At 46.5% G+C, this 21,504-nt stretch overlaps 1 long non-coding RNA gene across 1 annotated transcript; it reads left to right on the top strand.

Moving 5' to 3' along the window:
• The first annotated feature begins 59 nt into the window (after window positions 1-59).
• Window positions 60-16,633, top strand: LOC134337445 (uncharacterized). Its single transcript, XR_010016000.1, has 3 exons — window positions 60-367; window positions 5,343-5,465; window positions 14,978-16,633. It is a non-coding gene; the product is annotated as an uncharacterized LOC134337445 (long non-coding RNA).
• The last annotated feature ends 4,871 nt before the right edge of the window (window positions 16,634-21,504 follow it).

Genomic DNA, 21,504 nt, shown 5'->3' with positions numbered 1-21,504 from the left:
TACCCCTCTGACATTGTGGCTCTCCCCCCTCATACCCCTCCCACGGTGTGGCTCTCCCCCTTCATACCCCTCCCTCAGTGTGGCTCACAGAGACTGACCAACAAGCAGTGTGAAAAAGAAGACAAACTACGCAAATAAAAGCATAATAATATAATTAATATGTAAATAATAAACAGATGGGTAGTTCATGAGAACATGAGTTGTGGAAACCATCAGTGGCCTCCCGATGGGCTGGCTGATCTTAAGGCACAGGAAGAGGCCACGCAGCCCATCGACGGAGAGCTGAGAACACATTCCCGAGCGCCTGCTGCCCCGTCTCGGCCCCTGCCGTGTCTCCCTGAGGATCAGGCTCTTCCTCCGCTGCCAGGTAAGGAACTTCTCCTCCTTGCTGTCCAAGCAATGGGAGGAAGGGGGCAGTGCGAAGGGGACTGCAATGAAGGTGGGGAGGAGCAGGAAGGGAGGAGCGAGTAAGGAAGAGGTAGGAGGGTAGGAGAGGAGGGGGAGGTCGGAAAGGAAACGGAGACAGGAGGTGAGGGAAGGGGTTAAGGAGAATGAGGAGGGGAAGGCAGAGAAGGAGAGGAGGGGAAGGAGATGGGAAGATAATGAGGGGCCGGGACATCTCGGCCTGCAGTTAGTAACACTGTGCGCAGGAAAAGCTTTCTCGAAACCGTGAGGTAGCACTGATCCACGGAAAGAACCCCCGTCTCCTTCACCAGTACCCCCCTGCAAGCCTTCAAAGAATGTCCCAGCACCCTCCAAAAACCCTCGCAGGGTTGGAGGCGGGGGGAAATGTGATACCATGGCAACCAGCCATCACTCAGCATGGAGACTTCCTCCCCGCCCTGCAACCTCTTGGTCCAAGAAGTGCTTCAGGTCAGAGTTTGGGACCAGTGTGGGGCTTTCTGGCACGGGTCCGATCCTGACTTTCTGCGTGCGTGTGTGTGTGTGTGTGTGTGTGTGTGTGTGTGTGTGTGTGTGTGTGAAGTTCACACGTCCTCCCTATGACGCCATGGGTTTCCCCTTGTTGTGCCAATTTGCTTCCACATGCTATTTCCCTGTAACCTTTAATCTCTTTACCAATCCAAAACCAATCAACATTCGCCTTAAGTACACCCAATGGCTTGATCTCTGTCTCTGACAACGAATACCATATATTCACCACCCGATCCCTCCTCATCTCTGTTCTACAGAGACTTGCCTCTGTTCTGAGAATGTGCCATAGAAACCATAGAACCATAGAAACTACAGCACAGAAACAGGCCCTTTGGCCCTTCTTGGCTGTGCCGAACCATTTTCTGCCTAGTCCCACTGACCTGCACACGGACCATATCCCTCCATACACCTCCCATCCATGTATCTGTCCAATTTATTCTTAAATGTTAAAAAAGAACCCGCATTTACCACCTCATCTGGCAGCTCATTCCATACTCCCACCACTCTCTGTGTGAAGAAGCCCCCCCCAATGTTCCCTTTAAACTTTTCCCCCCTCACCCTTAACCCATGTCCTCTGGTTTTTTTCTCCCCTTGCCTCAGTGGAAAAAGCCTGCTTGCATTCACTCTATCTATACCCATCATAATTTTATATACCTCTATCAAATCCCCCCTCATTCTTCTACGCTCCAGGGAATAAAGTCCCAGCCTATTCAACCTTTCTCTGTAACTGAGTTTCTCAAGTCCCGGCAACATCCTTGTAAACCTTCTCTTCACTCTTTCAACCTTATTTATATCCTTCCTGTAATTTGGTGACCAAAACTGAACACAATACTCCAGATTCGGCCTCACCAATGCCTTATACAACCTCATCATAACATTCCAGCTCTTATACTCAATACTACGATTAATAAAGGCCAACGTACCAAAAGCTCTCTTTACGACCCTATCTACCTGTGACGACACTTTTAGGGAATTTTGTATCTGTATTCCCAGATCCCTCTGTTCCACTGCCTTACCATTAACCCTGTATGTTCTACGTTGGTTTGTCCTTCCAACGTGCAATACCTCACACTTGTCAGTATTAAACTCCATCTGCCATTTTTCAGCCCATTTTTCCAGCTGGTCCAAGCCCCTCTGCAGGCTCTGAAAACCTTCCTCACTGTCTACTACACCTCCAATCTTTGTATCATCAGCAAACTTGTGATCCAATTTACCACATTATCATCCAGATCATTGATATAGATGACAAATAACAATGGACCCAGCACTGATCCCTGTGGCACACCACTAGTCACAGGCCTCCACTCGGAGAAGCAATTCTCTACCACCACTCTCTGGCTTCTTCCCTTGGATCCCAGACTTCTCCTAAAGATGGAAACGCTCTCTCCACGTGTGCTCTATTCAGCCCTTTCAGTATCTGAAGGTTTCAATGAGATTCCCCTTCATCATTCTGAACTCCATCAAGTATGGGCCCAGGGACATCAAACACATCTCCTATGTTAGGATTGGAGGGGTAAATGGGTACCGTGGCAATCCATCACTGTACACCAAGCTCCCACAGAGAATTCCAACCCCTCCTGCTCTTCCTGCTGGGAGCAAAACACTTTCATCCATGGGATCATTCTTTCCTGATCCTCTACAGGGCCAACAGGTTTTTCCTTCCGTACGGGACCCAAAGAATCGCTCACTATATTCCAAATGCCATCTGACCAAAGACCTACTGAGAACTCTACTGGTGGGGGACAGCTGGATGCTCAGCAAGGACACATGGGAGAAGAAGATCCCGGTCTGTGCCAGCGGTATTCCCAGCATTCTTACTGGTCACAACATGGCCTGGTGTGGAGGGTCCAAAACACAGGGTGACAAGAAGGTTGTAAACTCAACCAGCGCAAGGCTTCCCAGCATCAAGGACACCTGCAAAAGGCAGTTCCTCGAGGAGGCAACATCAGTATCAGAATCAGCTTTAATATCACGTTTGTTGTTTTGCGCTAGTGTTGCAATACGCAGTAATAAAAATATAAATTACAATGATAACGAAGAAGGAATTTAAATAAGTAATGCAAAAGGAGGGAAAAGTAATGGAGGTTGTGTTCATGAGTGAAGTGTCCATTCAGAAACTTGATGGAGGGGTTCCTGAAATGTTGAGTGCGTGTCTTGATGGTAGCAATGGGAAGAGGGCATGTCCTGGGTTGTGGGGTCCTTAGCGATGGATGCTGCCTTTTTAAAGCATCGCCTTTTGAAGGTGTATTGGATGCTGGGGAGGCTGGTGCCCATGATGGAGTTGGCTGAGTTTACAACTCTCTGCAGCTTTTTCTGATCCTATGCAGCCCCTCCACACCAGACGGTGATGCAACCAGTCAGAATGCTCTCCACGGTACATCTGTAGAAATTTGTGAGTGTTTTTGGTGAATAAAGACCCTCATTAGAGTCACAGAGCACTACAGAATAGAAACAGGCCCTTTGGCCCATCTAGTCCATGCCAAACTATTAATCTGCCTAGTCCCACAGCCCTCCATACCCCTCCCATCCATGTAGCTATCCAAACCTCTCGTGAATGTTGCAATCGAACCTGAAGCAACCACTTTCACTGGCAGCTCATGGACCTCCAGTTCCAGTCTCTCATTACGACCATTGGCTGAAGACCCACAGTCAACAATTCAGAATCAGCTTCTTCACCTGCGCCATCAGATTTCTGAATGGTCCATAAACCCCTGAACACCCCTCGTCACTCGGTTGCACTATTCATTTGTTCTGTGGGTTATGGCAAGTTAAAGTCTTTGTACTGGACTGCACTAAACAACAGACCTCGCGTCACGTAAGAGAGTGATAAGCCTGATTCTGACCCTGACCTCAGTAACATCACCCCCTCACTCTCCTATGATACAAGGGATCAAGTCCTAGCTCATCCAACCTCAGGCCCAGGAGTTGTAGCAATATTCTCGTAAATCTTCTCTGAACTTCCTCCAGCGTCTTTCCTGTAACAGGGTAGCCAAAATTAAACACAGTTCTCTGGGTGCAGCCTCACCAACGTCTTGTACAACTGCAATATAACATTGCGTGGATACAATTGCGTCTTATAGGAGACCCTTAGATAGGTACACGGAGCTTAGAAAAATAGAGGGCTATGCGGTAGGGTAACTCTAGGCAGTTTCTAGAGTAGGTTACATGGTCAGCACAACATTGTGGGCCGAAGGGCCTGTAATGTGCTGTAAGTTTCTATGATAACTAGAATTAGAATTAGGCTTATTATCACTGACTTACATGCTGTGAAATACTAGGGCCCTGAATTGCTCAAAACTTCCCAGCATTTAGGAATGCTGTTTCAAGGTTGCTGAAGAATTCCCCTGGGGGAGTGTAAAAACATCGTGTGGATAGCCAGAGGCTTTTTCCCAGGGCTGAAATGGCTAACACGAGAGGGCACAGTTTTAAGGTGCTTGGAAGTATGTACAGAGGGGATGTCATAGAAACACAGAAACATAGAAAACCTCCAGCACAATACAGGCCCTTCGGCCCACAAATCTATGCTGAACATGTACTTATTGAGAAATTACCTAGGCTTATCCATAGCCCTCTATTTTTCTAAGCTCCACGTACCTATCCAGGAGTCTCTTAAAAGACCCTATCATAACCACCTCCACCACCGTCGCCGGCAGCCCATTCCACGCACTTACCACTCTCTGCGTAAAAAACTTATCCCTGACATCTCCTCTGTACCTACTTCCAAGCACCTTAAAATTCTGCCCTCTCACGTTAGCCATTTCAGCCCTGGGAAAAAGCCTCTGACTATCTACACGATCAATGCCTCTTATCATCTTGTACACCTCTATCAGGTCACCTCTCATCCTCCGTCGCTCCAAGGAAAAAAGGCCGAGCTCACTCAACCTATTCTCATAAGGCATGCTCCCCAATCCAGGCAACATCCTCGTAAATCTCCTCTGCACCCTTTCTATAGTTTCTACGTCCTTCCTGTAGTGAGGTGACCAGAACTGAGCACAGTACTCCAAGTGGGGTCTGACCAGGGTCCTATATAGCTGCAACATTACCTCTCGACTCTTAAACTCAATCCCACAGTTGACGAAGGCCAATGCACCGTATGCCTTCTTAACCACAGAGTCAACCTGCGTAGCAGCTTTGAGTGTCCTATGGACTCGGACCCCAAGATCCCTCTGATCCTCCACACTGCCAAGAGTCTTACCATTAATACTACATTCTACCATCATATTTGACCTACCAAAATGAACCACCTCACACTTATCTCTGTTGAACTCCATCTGCCACTTCTCAGCCCAGTTTTGCATCCTATCAATGTCCCGCTGTAACCTTTGACAGCCCTCCACACTATCCACAACACCCCCAACCTTTGTGTTATCAGCAAATTTACTAACCCATCCCTCCACTTCCTCATCCAGGTCATTTATAAAAGTCACGAAGAGTAGGGGTCCCAGAACAGATCCCTGAGGCACACCACTGATCACCGGCCTCCATGCAGGATATGACCCATCTACAACCACTCTTTGCCTTCTTTGTCAGGGGTAAGTTTTTTTACGCAGAGAGTGGTGAGTGCGTGGAATGGGCTGCCGGCGACGGTGGTGGAGGCGGATAAAAATAGAGTCTTTAAGAGACTCCTGGATAGGTACATGGAGCTTCAAAAAATAGAGGGCTTAGGGTAACCCTAGGTAATTTCCAAGGTAAGTACATTTTCGGTTTTCTATGTTTCTAAAAATGCTTTCATGACGTCTTCACCGAAAGATGAACAATTCTGACTGGGCAGTGCTATTCTGAGACGACTGGCTCAAATGTCTTGTGGTCTAATCTCTAGGGACTTAGATCTCTCTTTCTCTCTCTCACACCCACACACATGCAATCACACACACACACATCAGTGGCAGTATTACTGGACAGAGCAGGTATTGTTTTATCTATAATAAAATTTATTTATAATTTTTAAAATTATTTACAAGAATGGATGGCATGGTAGTGTAGTGGTTAGCACAACGCTCTACAGTAGCAACAACCTGGGTTGAGTTTTCACCGCTGTCTGTAAGGAGTTTGTACGTTCTCCCCGTGACTACATGGGTTTCCTCCTGTTTCCACTCACAGTCAAAGGACGTACTGGTTGATCGGTTGATTGGATTTTGTAAATTGTCCTGCGATTAGGCTCAGGTTGCTGGGGGCCTACTACTACGACGTCCACTCAGGCCTAGGGGGCCGGTGTCGGGCACGATGACGGACTCTCCACTTCTCCCTCTCCCCCATCAGTGTGTTCAGTTCATCTACATCAGCCGCGCCGCTGTCTTCTAGGAGCGTGTTGACCATAGTCTTGGGAGGGCGCCCAGGGTTCATCCTCCTGTGCTTGGGCTCCCATATGATGACTAGGTTGGCAGGTAGCTCGGGGTGGCGTAGTCAGTGCCCCGCTAGTTGCAGTCTTCTCACCTCGATTTTAGTGGTGAGCATCGGTAGGTCGTCATGGAACTCGACGTTCATCATGTGCTGTTGCCAACTCACATCAAGAGCCATCCGGAGCATTTGTGTATAGCAACCATCTAGAGACTTTCGCATAGTCTTGGTGAGTGTCCACGTCTCGCATCCGTACGTGAGAATGGACTCTATGACTGCTATGAAAATCCTCTTTTTAAGTCCTCTGGTCAGGTTCGACTTCCAGATTTCCTTCATGTCGTTCATAGCCCTCCACGCCAGCGCCTTCCGTATCTTTATGTCCTTCTCCGAACTCATCATTCCTGACCCGAGGTACTTGTAGTCAAAGACTTTCTCAATGATATCACTGGGCCAGAAGGGTTATTCCTTGCTGTATTTGGATAACTAACTAACTAAGTAAATAAATAAATAAATAGATACGTAGATAAATGAATAAACAAACTATGCAATGCCTTTTCATTTTTATACTCTTTGATGTGATGTGATGTTGGTGGGGATGGAACTGGAGTCTCTGACGGTGGTGTCTAAAAAGAGGATGCTGTCTAAGTTGCATGCCATCTTGGACAATGTCTCCCATCCACTACATAATGTACTGGTTGGGCACAGGAGTACATTCAGCCAGAGTCTCATTCCACCGAGATGCAGCACAGAGCGTCATAGGAAGTCATTCCTGCCTGTGGCCATCAAACTTTACAACTCCTCCCTTGGAGGGTCAGACACCCTGAGCCAATAGGCTGGTTCTGGACTTATTTCCTGGCATAATTTACATATTACTATTTAACTATTTATGGTTTTATTGCTATTTATTACTTACGGAGCAACTGTAACGAAAATCCAATTCTCCCCGGGATCAATAAAGTATGACTATGACTATGACTATGACATTGTATTACACAGTGTTCAGCTACATTTCTTAAAATCTATTGCACTGTGGCTCCTGGGGTGCTACGTTCCTACAATGACTGAGGGGCTTCCTCACCTAGCCCAGCCCCTCCCGGTCCAGTACCAGTTCTCCCCCCGCTGAGCCCTTGCAGTGGCTGCACCGAGTTTCAGTGCGTCCCTCAGCACGTGCGCCTGCAGCCCGGAGAGCGGCAGCATTCCCCCGGCTGGCAGATCAAGTCCGGACAGACCAAACGGTGTCTTTAATGGCAACACACGTCAAAGTTGCTGGTGAACACAGCAGGCCAGGCAGCATCTCTAGGAAGAGGTACAGTCGACGTTTCGGGCCGAGACCCTTCGTCGGGACTAACTGAAGGAAGAGCTAGTAAGAGATTTGAAAGTGGGAGGGGGAGGGGGAGATCCGAAAGGATAGGAGAAGACAGGAGGGGGAGGGATGGAGCCAAGAGCTGGACAGGTGATTGGCAAAAGGGATATGAGAGGATCATGGGACAGGAGGCCCAGGGAGAAGGAAAACGGCGGGGGGGGGGAACCCAGAGGATGGGCAAGGGGTATAGTCAGAGGGACAGAGGGAGAAAAAGGTGTCGTTAATGGATCTTCCAGCAGCACGTGACGTCCGTCTGTGTGTGTGTGCCTATCTGGAGCAGCCCGTTGATCAGACTGCAGTTTGACGCATCTCAAAGGCAGACGTCAGCACTGTGGTCAGCTTGTGGCTCACCGATAAGAAAGAGAGCTCACACTTGCCCTGACACCCAATCTAGTTTCCAAGAAATGCAGAGCAGAAATGTCAAAGTCATCCTCCCAGAGACCAGCGTGACAGTCTTCAGGCCTCTCACGGGGAGCTTGTGTGCAGAATCAAGAGCACCCAGGCAATTGCACATCCCTCACTTTAGTCGCACAACTCAGGGAAAGCTGCATCTGCCTCAGATAAGGTGCGCTAACATTAAGTAGATGTAGAAGCAAAGGTAGGCCATTTGTCCCATTGAGTCTCCTCCATCTCTTTCTCCCACCTTCTCCCCAGAACCCTGAACCTCTTTACCAATCGAGAACCTGTCAACCTATGCCTTAGATACGCTCAGCGACTTGGTCTCCACAGCCCCCTGTGGGGATGAATTCCACAGATTCACCACCGACTGTTTGAAGAGATTCCTCATCTAAGTTTTCAACAGCCTTTTCCATTATTCTGTGGCTGTGCCTGCAAATTCCAGACCCTCCTACTGACAGAAACGGCTTCTCCATGCTCAATCTATCCAGGGCTTTCAGTATCCAGTAGGATTCAATGATTTTCCCCTCATCCTAGGCCTAGAGCCATCAAGCACTCCCCATACATTTCCTGGGGTTATTCTCGTCTGGACTCTCTCCTGAGCCAGAACACTTTTAGATAAAATTGCTCACAAGACTCCTGATGTGGTCTGGGCAATGCTGAGGCGGGAGGAGAAGACGGCGGCGCGATACAGCGCGTGCAGCTCTCCGGTGAAATGATATCGTATTTGTAAGTAGGGTGCCGTGCACAATTCTGATTTGATGGAGACAGACGTGAGAAGGCACAGAGGAACACCTGGAGAAATTTCTGAAATGCCCGGTTCACTGCCGCTGCTACTGTGCGATCGAGAATCTCCGAAGGGTAGGCCCCAAAATCCCCGGCTTTGCCTGCTGCTGGTGACCGAGGCTGGGGTCGAAGCGCTCGGCAGAGATGGTGCTCGGTACTCGGTGTCAGAGGGCTGATCGGAGGCTCGAAGTTTTCGGACGACTCAGAGTCAGACTGCGATCGGGCATGGCAGGGAGAGTTTTCTTTCTTCTCCCGTCTGCGTGAGATGTGGGACTTTCGAGAGACTTTGCTTTATTTACCGTGCCCATGGCCGGTTCTTCATCAAGTTACGGTATTGCTTGCACTGCTGTAACTATATGTTATAATTATGTGGTTTTTGTCAGTTTTTCAGTCTTGGTCTGTCCTGTGTTTCTGTGATATCACACTGGAGGAAATATTGTATCATTTCTTAATGCATGCATTACTAAATGACAATAAAAGAGGACTGCGTGTCTTCATAATCTAATCTAATCCAATAATCTAATAAAGCCTCAGTAATAAGGAGAAGGTTTAGAGGGATACTGGCCAAACACAGGCCAATAGAACCAGTTTGGACAGGTACCTTGATGGTATGGTAGCGTGGTGGTTAGTGCCAATGATCAGAGTTCAATTCCCACCACTGTCTGAAAGGAAGTTGTACATTTTCCTTGTCCGGGTTTCTCCCAGTGCTCCAGCTCCCTCCCCCCCCCATTTTCCGAGGGTGTACGGGCTGGTGAGCCGTGAACACGCTACGTTGACACTGGAAGCATGGTGACGCTTGCGGGCTGCCCCCGGCACCACCTCGGACTGCATTGTCCATTGACACCACCTCACTGCATGCTTTGATGCACACGTGGCAAATACTGCTGACCTTTGTCTTTGAAAACCTTGGTCGGCACGGGTAAGTCGGGCTGAAGTCGTGTTTAATTCCATGACTTTTCGATTCCCGCTTTGGGGGTGCTCGATTGAGTGAAGCGGGTGTACAGTGAGGGATTCCGCTGAAGCACGCAGGATCCTGAAGGACTGCCGCCAGGAATGATACTTTATACTTTATACTTCATTGTCGCCAAACAATTGATACTACAACGTACAATCATCACAGCGATATTTGAGTCTGCGCTTCCCACTCCCTGGATTACCAATATTAAATATTAAAAATAGTAAAAAATTAGTAAATATAAAAAATTTAAATTATAAATCATAAATAGAAAATAGAAAAATGGGAAGTAAGGTAGTGCAAAAAAAAACTGACAGGCAGGTCTGGATATTTGGAGGGTACGGCCCAGATCCGGGTCAGGATCCGTTCAGCAGTCTTATCACAGTTGGAAAGAAGCTGTTCCCAAATCTGGCCGTACGAGTCTTCAAGCTCCTGAGCCTTTTCCCGGAGGGAAGAGGGACGAATTGCTTCTCCTTGGAATTTGGCATAGAGGATCAGTCAAGCTGAGTCTCTCTCAGAGGACAGACTCTTTTCTCTCAATATTTCTTTTCCAGTGTCAGGTTTGGTATTTTTAAATTGCTTGGCGTTATCATATTAGTGGGTCTGCCCTGGGGCCAGCCTGTGAGTGCCATCACAAAGATACGCCAGCACCTCCACTTCCTTAGAAGTTTGCATCGATTTGGCATGTCATGTAAAACTTCGACAAACTTCTGTAGATGCAGTTTGGTAGCATCTCAGTGTGGTATGGAAGCAACAGGAACAGATAAACCGAGAAAATGTGGTGGATACAAGCCTGTTCATCCATCACAGGAAAAGACCGATGAGCCCACTTACAAGAGCACTGCCACAAGAAAACAGTATCCATCATCAACTCCATCAGTGGCAGATGGAGTTCAACCCGGAGAAGTGTGAGGTGGTACACTTCGGAAGGACAAACTCCAAGGCAGAGTACAAAGTAAATGGCAGGATACTTGGTAATGTGGAGGAGCAGAGGGATCTCGGGGTACATGTCCACAGATCCCTGAAAGTTGCCTCACAGGTGGATATGGTAGTTAAGAAAGCTTATGGGGTGTTAGCTTTCATAAGTCGAGGGATAGAGTTTAAGAGTCGCGATGTAATGATGCAGCTCTATAAAACTCTGGTTAGGCCACACTTGGAGTACTGTGTCCAGTTCTGATTGCCTCACTATAGGAAGGATGTGGAAGCATTGGAAAGGGTACAGAGGAGATTTACCAGGATGCTGCCTGGTTTAGAGAGTATGTATTATGATCAGAGATTAAGGGAGCTAGGGCTTTACTCTTTGGAGAGAAGGAGGATGAGAAGAGACATGATAGAGGTATACAAGATAAGAGGAATAGATAGAGTGGATAGCCAGCACCTCTTCCCCAGGGCACCACTGCTCAATACAAGAGGACATGGCTTTAAGGGGTGGGAAGTTCAAGAGGGATATTAGAGGAAGGTTTTTTACTCAGAGAGTGGTTGGTGCGTGGAATGCACTGCCTGAGTCAGTGGTGGAGGCAGATACACTAGTGAAGTTTAAGAGACTACTGGACAGGTATATGAAGGAATTTAAGTTGGGGGCTTATATGGGAGGCAGGGTTTGAGGGTCGGCACAACATTGTGGGCCGAAGGGCCTGTACTGTGCTGTACTATTCTATGTTCTATGTTCTATGTTCAATCAAGGACCCCCACACCCAGGCCACGCTCTCTTCTCACTGCTACCATTGGGCAGGAGGTGCAGGAGCCTCAGGTCCCACACCACCGGTTTCAGAAACAGTTATTACCCCAGGACAATCAGGCTTCTGAACCAGGATAACTTCACTCACTTTAATGCCAAACTGACTCCACAATATAGACTCACTTTCAGGGACTCTACAACTCAGAATTATTTATTCACTTTGTTAAAAATATATTATTTGCACAATTTTTTAACTCTTTTGAACATTTGTTAGTCTTTTGCTAAGTACAGCTTTTCATAAATTCTATTGTATTTCTTTATTTTCCTGTAAGAAAATGAATCTCAAGCTGACACACACCGTGCATACTTTGGTAATAAACTTTCTTTAGGTACCTCACTCTTTTGTTCTACTTATATAAGAACTGGATGGTTTTGCCTTTTAGTTTCGTTTGTTTAGTCTAACCTGCCAAATATGATCTAAAGAGCGGTCTCTACAATGTTGCAGAGATGATATCACATTACATGCACAGAGGTGATTCTTTTGATCTTGGTTGCACACTAAATCGCTCTATCAGGGAAAACACCCCTTGTTTCACTCAAAATCCTCCTCAACTTCTCTGCTAACGTGTTTTTGATTTAGATTTATTACTACGGACTTGTATCTGAATTGGGGGAGCACAATCTCTGAGGCTGCAAGGTTGTGTTGGGACGTCAGGTGTTTGAGGAGATTCGATACGTCACCAAAAACCCTTGCAAGTTTCTACAGGTTTACCGGGGAGAGCTTTCTGAATTGGATTCTGGTGGCCTCACTGGTATGGAGCCTCCCGTGCGCAGGATCGCAAGTGGACACAGAGAGCTGTGGAGTCAGCCAGCTCCATCACGGTCACAACAGTCCCCACCGTCGAGGACATCACCAGGGGTTGTGCGTCAAGAGCTCGGCATTTATCATTAAGTACCTTCACCCTCGAGGACATTCCCTCTGCTCCTCTAGTGACCTGAAGGTCGCCAGTTCGAGCCTCAGCTGTGGCAGCGTGTTTGTGACCTTGAGCAAGGCACTTAACCACACATTGCTCTAGTGTCTGTGTGAGGAGTGGCGACCCACACAGACTTCCAATCTGCGCCTTGTAAGGCGTGAAAATGCCCGACGCAGGCCCCTCATGGTCTGAGTCGATGTTCCCTCCCTCCCCCCTCTGCTCGTCACTATCATCAGGGAGGAGGCACAGGAGACTGACGACTCACACTATTGTTTCAGGAATAGCATTTTCCTTCCACTGTCAGATTTCCAAACGGCTCACGAATACATGAATAGCATCTCAATGTTTCCATTTTTTTGCGCTCTTTATTTATTTTATAGTTTACAATAATTACATATCTTTGCACAGTACTGCTGTTGGAAAAACAACAAAATTCACATCATATAATCCAGTGATAACAAACCCAGTTCTGATTCTGCAGACGTACAAGATGTTGGTGAGGCTGAACCTGGAGTACCAAGTATCACTTTGATTGCCTTGTTATAGGAAAGACTGCGGAGAAGGTTGCCAGGAATTGAGGGCCTGAGTTATAGGGAGAGGTCGGGTAGGCTGGGACCGATTCGAAGTCAAAATTAGAATCAGATTTATTATCACCTAGATGACGATAGCATATGGTGACATATACATACTTTGATAATAAATTTACTTTGATTTTGACTTTGAAATTTGTTGTTCTGCAGCAAAGACATTAAATTACTACAAGTTACAAAATATAGATGGTGCAAACAACAAAAAAAGAGGCAGCGTTACTGCTTTCATGGGCTGATTGCAGAGTGAAAGCCACTGTTCCTGAACCGTTGAACGGGAGGTGTCGGGCCTTGTCCCTGATGGAAATAATTCACTAAAAAATGGAAGCGATGTACCAAAAACAGAAAAAGCAGGTCAGGCAGCATCTGGAGAAACACAAACCCAGTCAACGTCCAGGGCTCGCTGATCAGTGGGTTCTCAGTCGGAGAGAAGATGCAGGAACAACGTGTAGAACAGAGGGAATGTCTGTGATAGGATGAATCAAAATGGCTTAATTGGGAATGCAAAAACACATTCTGGTCCATGTCATGTAATATTAAGTTGGTGGAACTTACCCGACAAGCTTGAGTTAAGGACCTGAAACACTGACTTTTTCAATCTCCTGAGCTGCCAAGTTTTTCCAACAGTTTCTGTTTTTATTTCAGATATTTGCTGTTTGCTGTTTTGGTTTTGATTTTAACTTTCCCTGATGTAATTGTGTTGAGGAAATTTCCACTCCTGTGAATGATTAAACCAAGCTCTTATGTGCCTCAGGACACAGGGACTCAAGAGGACAAGACAGCCCCCGTTTCAGGAGAGCCATCTATAGCTACATGTGTAATAAATTTAGCAATTTGTGTGCAGAACTTCCGCTGCAAGTTTAGGGTTCTGGTCTCAAGCATTTCCTGTCCAACACAAAACAGAGCTTTCAAGTTATAGAGCTGTAGAGAAGTACATAAAGGAAACAACCCTTCGACCCACAAAGTTAGTGCCCACTCCAATACGGATGGAATTCTCTGTTAAGAGAGAAGTATACAAATAATAAGACCACAAGTCCAAAGTACATTTTTATTGAAGTATGTATACTCTATCCGTCTCCTTGAGATTTGCCTCCTTACAGTCAGCCACAAGACAAAGAAATCCAATGGAACTCATTAAAAACGAAGGCTGTCAAACACCCAGCGTGCAGGGAAAAAACAAATCACGCAAACAATAAAAGTAAACAAGTAACATTTAGAACTGAAGTTCACGAAAGTGAGTCCACAGCCATGCAGCCGATCCAGAAGCCTGTTAAAGGCAGGCCACAGCTTCAGTTCAGTGCAGGGTATGGCCGTGTGTAGCACAAAACAATAAGATATAGGAACAGAATTAGGCCATTCAGCCCATCGAGTCTGCTCCACCATTTCATCATGGCTGATCTATTTCCCTCTCAGTCCCGATTTCCTGCTCCCTCCCCCTCCCCCCCCCCACAACCCTTCGTGCCCCGGCTAATCAAGAACCTATGAACCTCTGCCTTAAATATAGGTCAGGGTATTCAGTAAAAGAGTCAGGGAGTCCTGCTACAGCTGTATAAGATTTTGGTAAATTCGCACTTAGATTGTTATGCATGTCACCCCATTACAGGAAAGATGTGGAGGTCTTGGAGAGGGGTTGGAGGATGTTTATCACAAGGCTGCCTGGATTAGAGGATATGGGCTAGAAGGAGAGGTTGGTCAAGATTGGATTGCTTTCTCTGGAGTGTTGGAAACTAACAGGAGACGTAGTAAAAACTTATAAAATTATGAGAGGAAGAGGTAGATAGAATTTTTATCCGATGGTAGAAGCGAAGTCACTTAGCGCACATTTCTTCCCCCATTCTGATGTTCGGTTTGGACACTTCTTGACCACGTCTGCGTTGCTGCCCACGTGATTTGGCTGATTAGATATTTGCATTAACGTACAGGTGTACCTCATGAGGTGGCCACTGACTATATGCCCTCTTGTTCCAGGTTCTCCAACACTGGGGCCTCTGGAGCCCTGAAGAGCATCTTAAAGAAGCTATACAAAGGTTCACTGAGGGTACTCATGGTGCAGTGAGATGTGGTTTAATGACATGCTTGAAGTGTCAGTACTACCCAAAGACATCCCTTCTCTGGGATCAACATCAACAAACTCATTCGTAAGGCCAGTGATGTTGTGGGGATGGAACTGGACTCTCTGACGGTGGTGTCTGAAAAGAGGATGCTGTCCAAGTTGCATGCCATCTTGGACAATGTCTCCCATCCACTACATAATGTACTGGGTGGGCACAGGAGTACATTCAGCCAGAGACTCATTCCACTGAGATGCAGCACAGAGCGTCATAGGAAGTCATTCCTGCCTGTGGCCATCAAACTTTACAACTCCTCCCTTGGAGGGTCAGACACCCTGAGCCAATAGGCTGGTCCTGGACATTTCATAATTGACTGGCATAATTTACATATTACTATTTAACTATTTATGGTTCTATTACTATTTATTATTTATGGTGCAACTGTAACAAAAACCAGTTTCCCTCGGGATCAATAAAGTATGACTATGATTATGACTATGACTCTGAAAATGATGAGGCCACAGGACCCTCAACGTCCAGTAAGGGTTGAAATCTGACTGTAAGATAGCACATCCAACATTGGAGCTCTCCCTTACTACTGCCCAGGAAAGAATGCACTGTTGACGTATGATATGAGACCACCTCGTCTAACAAAATGGCTTTGCAGAGGGTGCAGAAGAGCTTCACCGAGATGTTGCCTGGATTAGAGAGCATGTGGTATAAGGGGAGGTCAGACAAACTTGGATCGTTTTCACTGAGGGAGCAGAGGCTGAGGGGAGACCTGGCAGGAGTTCACAATATTGATGAGAGCTGATGTTACTAGCATCCATACCTGACTTCGAGGCGAGTGGTCCTGGGTTCGAACCTGGCCGGCTCCTTGCACGCTTTCTGCCGCTCGGCCTCTTTAAAGAAAAGAGAGAAATGCTAAAGAAGTGGCCGCCCGATGCACGGAGAGGGACAACAATAAGACCATAAGACAATGGAGTAGAATTAGGCCGTTCACCCCTTTGTGTCGATCTGCCATTTGATCATGACTGATCCATTTACCTCTCAATCCAGTTCTCCTGCCTTCTCCCTGTAACCTGTAATGCCCTGACTTTTCAAGAACCTATCAACCTCCATTTTAAATACACCCAATGACTTGGCCTCCATAGCTGCCAGTGACAATGAATTCCTCTGGCTAAAGAGATTCCTCCTCATATCCATTCTAAATGCACAAGCCTCTATTCTGGTCCTAGACTCACCTACTATAGGAAACATCCTCTCCAAATGCACTCTATCAAGGCCTTTCAATGAGATCCCTCCCTTGATTTTTGAATTCCAGTGAGTACAGCCCCAGAGCCATCAAATGCCCCTAAGCTTTTCAATTCTGGAGCAATTTTACTATATAAAGCAGTCAATATCTTTTTCCCCCAGAGTCAAAACGTCTCCTAGAGGGCAACACACACATAATGCCGATGAATTTGGCAAACAAGAGAAAATCTGCAGATGCTAGAAATCCGAGTGACACACACAAAATGCTGGAGGAACTCAGCAGGGCAGGCAGCATCGATGGAAAAGAGTACAGCCTGAAACGCTGACTGTACTTTTCTTTCCATTTGATGCTCCCTGGCCTGTTGAGTTCCTCCAGCATTTTGTGTGTGTTGATGAATTCAGCAAGTCCGGCAGCATCTACGGGGAGAAATGAACAGGCTAAGATTCTGCATCAGGACTGGAAAAGAAGGGGAAGAAGACAGATTAGAAATTGGGTTGGGGGTGGGGGGTGGAGTATTAACTGGCAAGAGACTGGTGGGACCAGGTGAGAGGGAAGGTGGGTGAGTGGGGGAAAAGGGGATCAGCTAAGAAGCTGGGAAGTGATGGGCAGGAGAGGTGAAGGGGTGAATCAGACAGGAGAGGACAGCGGGCTGTGGAAGAAAGGGAAGGAGGAGGGGCACCAGAGGGAGGCGATGGACAGGTGAGAAGGGGAGAAAGGGAAACCAGAAAGAGGAATGGAAAAAGAGAAGTGGGGGGTGAAATTACCAGAAGTTATCAATGATTACCAGAAGATGACATCAATGTTCATGCCATCAGGCTGGAAGCCACCCTGATGGAAAATGAGGTGTTGCTCCTCTAACTTGAGTGAGGCCTCATCAGGTTGGAGTAGGAATGGGAAGTGGAATTGAAGTAGGTGGTCACCTGGAAATTCTGCCTCTTGTGGCAGACAGAGGGAAGATGCTCGATGAAGTGGTCCTCCGATCTAGGTCGGATGTCACTGACATAAAGTGGGGGGGGACCACACCAGGAGCACCAGATACAGTGGATGAACCAAACATACTCACAGGTAGCGTTCCCTCACCTGGAAGGGCGGTTTGGGACCCTGAATGGTGGTGAAGGAGGAGGTGGGCGTACATTGAAGGTGAGAGGGGGAAGTTCGAAGAGGATATATGGGTCAAGATATTTTTTTTACAAGAGTGTGGTGGATGCCTAGAATGGACTGCCAGGAGTAGTGGAGGATGCATTTAGAGGTATTTTAAGTGTTTCCTAAACAGGCAGATGAATGTGTAGAGAATAGATGGATATGGGCATTCTGTAGAAGAGGTTAATTAGGCATTTAAACTCAGTGGCCACTTTATTAGGTACACCTGCTCATTAACGCAAATATTTAACCAGCCAATGATGTGGTAGCAATTCCAAGGCATAAAAACGTGAAGACGTGGTCAAGAGGTTCAGTTGTAGTTCAGACTAAACATCAGAATGGGGAAGAAATGTGATTTAAGAGATTTTGACTGTGGAATGATTGTTGGTGCCAGATGGGGTGGTTTGAGTGTCTCAGAAACCGCTGTAATCTCTGAAATCTCCTGGGATTTTCACACATGACAGCATCTAGAATTTACAGAGAATGGCGTGAAAAACAAAAAAACGTTCAGTGAGCAGCAGTGAAAGCGGCCTGTTAACGAGAGAGGACAGAGGAGAATGGTCAAAGCACAGGAAGGTGACAGTAATGCAAACAATGCATTCCAACAGTGGTGTGCAGAGGAGCATCTCTGAATGCACATGTCAAACCTTGGCTACAGCAGCACAAGACCACACCGGATCCCACCCCTTACAAAAGTGGTCACTGAGTGTGATTACTCGTTTAACATTTTGGGCCGAGGTCCTGTTCCTGTGTTGTATCTTCAGAAGCTTCTAAAGCAAATAAAAACGTGGAAACCCTTTTCCCTTCTACCTCCACCCAAGTCAGGATCTTAAGTGTTGATGGCCTCTCTTTTGTCAGAAGCTGCCTGACCAGCTGAGTATTCCCAGTGCTAGCAACTCGTTTCTCTACGGCTTCTTCACTGACCCCTGGGCAAGTGAGTCAGCGCTGACACCATCACTGCTTCCAGCTGACTGTGACACAGAAACTCAACTGCTAAGCTTTCAGCATTGGAATGTCTGACTCGGTACATAACTCAAGCATTGCAAGTCGCCGTGGGGACTGCCCCTGCAGCGATGTATGGCTGAGTGTGATTCCCACTTCGTCAAACCCAGTGGAGGAAACGAGGTGGGGCAAACCGCCATGGGTAAGATGCATATGCATTTGGCAACATAGAGATGCGACCTGCCTTGCTCTCTTCCGTCATCTGCTGCATTACAGCCTGGCACAGGAGCTCCAATGCTTAGGACCACAAGAGGGTCGACTCGGACAGCTTCATCACAGGCACAGCCCTCCACGTTACCATCAAGAGGCGGAGCTGCGAGAAGGTGACTGTCACCACAAAGGACCATCCCATCTGGGATATGCCCTCTTCTCATCACTACCATCCGGGAGGTGCAGGAACCTGAAGACCCACACTCAATGATTTAGGAACAGCTCCCTCTCCATCAGATTTCTGAACGGCCCATGAACCCGTGAATACTTCATTATTCCCTTTTTTTTTTGCACCACTAGTTTCGTAATTTCTTCTAACTTTATGTCTTTGCCTTGCTGCCACAAAGCAACAGATTTCATATCATACAAGTCAGTGAGAGTAAATCTGTATTTTATCAGCCTGGCTGTTCAATTTTATCACCAGCAGGGAGAAAAACCATTAAAACCCTCACTCAGTTCCACACAAGGGTAGGAATGAGCAACACACCCAGTATGTCATGGAGGGAAACCGCTGGTCAATGTTTCAGGTTGCGTGTGTTCTGGGGGGAAATGAGCTATGCAACAAAGACAGCCCACCCCAGAAAAGCAATCAGATCTGACCTGAGGCCATGGCTCTCCATTTTCTAGGGTCAGTCATTTGATGGAGGGAGGCAGGGCACCTTTGAAATGAGATGGGGAAGATGCACAGCTATATCAGATGCAAAGCTGGCTGGGGAACTTAAGCTCCCAAGATTCAGGAGCCCTGTCAATTGGGTGGCTAGCAGATAACACTTTACAGTTCCAGTGACCGGAGTTCGCACATTCTCCCCATGACTGTGCAAATTTCCTTTGGGTGCTCCCGGTTTCCTCCCACATTCCAAAGAGCTACGGGAGTGTGGTAACTCTTGTAGACTGCCCCAGCATGTTCTTCAACTCTGCCGGTCACTGACGCAAATGACAGATTTCACTGTTTCAATGTACTTGTGACAAGTAATGGAGGCTTATGGACTATGATCATAGAGTAGGTTTCTAGAGGTTGGCACAATGTCATGGCTGAAGGAATATCATGTTCTATATTATATACACATACAGAGGTGTGATAAAAAGTTACTTGCTCTAAAGCATCCAGTGCCTTAATGATTCAGTGTTCTAGATTCAGGCAGTCTCCACAGAACACAGGCATATACTGTACACAATACATTATTAATTCAAAAGTCTGACATTCACACATACATCCAGCTGTACAAATGGGAGGATTCATCTCCTCTTTCAAATCAGTCTTGTGTTTTTGATGCTTTCACACTATGCATGTATGGTTCTCAATGATTTTTGTGTATTTTCCAAACTGTGGACAAAAATAGACTTGTTGACATTTATAAAAAACAGATTCTGTTTTTAAGTGATGGCTTGCAAGTTAAATATTGTGTCTTTCCCTTCATCGGCCTCAGGAGAATCAGTTCCAGATTCCAACCACCCTGCATGGGGCTGAAATGTTCCTCAGATTTTACGCCTACTTAACTTGTGTCCTCTGGCATTAAACATCTCTACCGGGGTTGGGGGGGGGGGTGCTGGGGATGTTTCTACTCAATCTATGCTCCTCTATTTTGTACATCTCTATCAAATCTCCCTCCACCATTCTCTACTCGAAGGATAACAATCCCCACCTATCCAGTTTCCCTTCCTGACTGAAACAAGCTGGGGAAAATGTCCCTCTCCAATGCAATCCTATCCTTCCTGATAGTGTGGTGACCAGAATCAAGTGTGCCATTGTGGGTAAGACTTTGAACAGAGGGCATCAGCTCCCTTTTTGGAATGGGTCCTGACAGTGCAGCCACTACCTCCCACCTACAGATTTTGACTGCCAACTACACTAATTTCTGCTGTGGGCATCTTCTCACACATTAACAGCTTGCAGGACTGGTTGCTGTAAACTACTGTTAAGACCATAAGATATAGGATCAGAATTAGCTGTTTGGCCCATCGAGTCTGCGTCACCATTCCATTATGGCTGATTTATTATCCATTCTCCTGCCTTCTCCCCATAACCCTGACTAAACAGGGAACCTGTCAACTCCTGCTTCAAATATACTCAATTACTTGGCCTCCACAGCCACACGTGGAAATGATTTCCACAGATTTATCACCTTCTAACTAAATAAATTCCTTTTCTTCTATTCAAAATGGACATTCCTGTATTCCGAGACTGTGCTCTCTGGTCCTTGCCACCTCCCCTATAGGAAACATCATCTTTCGGCCTTTGAATAGGTTACTACAAGATCCCTCATTTTTCTAAACAAGTACATTTAAGAACTCTTCATAGTTAACCCTTTCATTCCCAAAATAATTCTTGTGAACCTCCACTGGACCTCTCCCATGCCAGCACAACATTTTTTTTAAGATAAGGGGGCCTAAACTGTCACAATACTCTGCAGTTTGATCAATGCCTCATAAATCCTCAGCATGACATTTTTGCACTTAGATTCTGGTCCTCAAAATGAATGCTAACATCGCATTTGCCTTCCTTAACACCAACTCAACCTGCAAGTTAACCTTTAAGAAATCCTGCACAAAGATTCAAGTCCCTTTGCACCTCTGAATTTTGAATTTTCTCCCCGTTTAGAAGTCTTTATTCCTTCTACCAAAATGCATGACCAAACACTTCCTTGTATTTCATCTGCTACTGTGCCCATTCCCCAATCTGTCCAAGTCCTTCTGCAGACTCCGCTTTCTTAAAACTACCTGCCACTCCACCCATCTTTGTATCATCTGCAAACATAACCACAAAAAAAAATCAATTCTGTCATCCAAATTATTAGCATATCAAGCAAAAAGCAGTCCCAATACAGACCCCCATGAAA

This window comes from Mobula hypostoma, chromosome 2, assembly GCF_963921235.1.
Source record: "Mobula hypostoma chromosome 2, sMobHyp1.1, whole genome shotgun sequence".
Lineage (NCBI taxonomy): Eukaryota > Metazoa > Chordata > Chondrichthyes > Myliobatiformes > Myliobatidae > Mobula > Mobula hypostoma.
The sequence above is the reverse complement of the archived record's forward strand: the minus strand, read 5'-3'. Positions and strand labels throughout refer to the sequence as shown.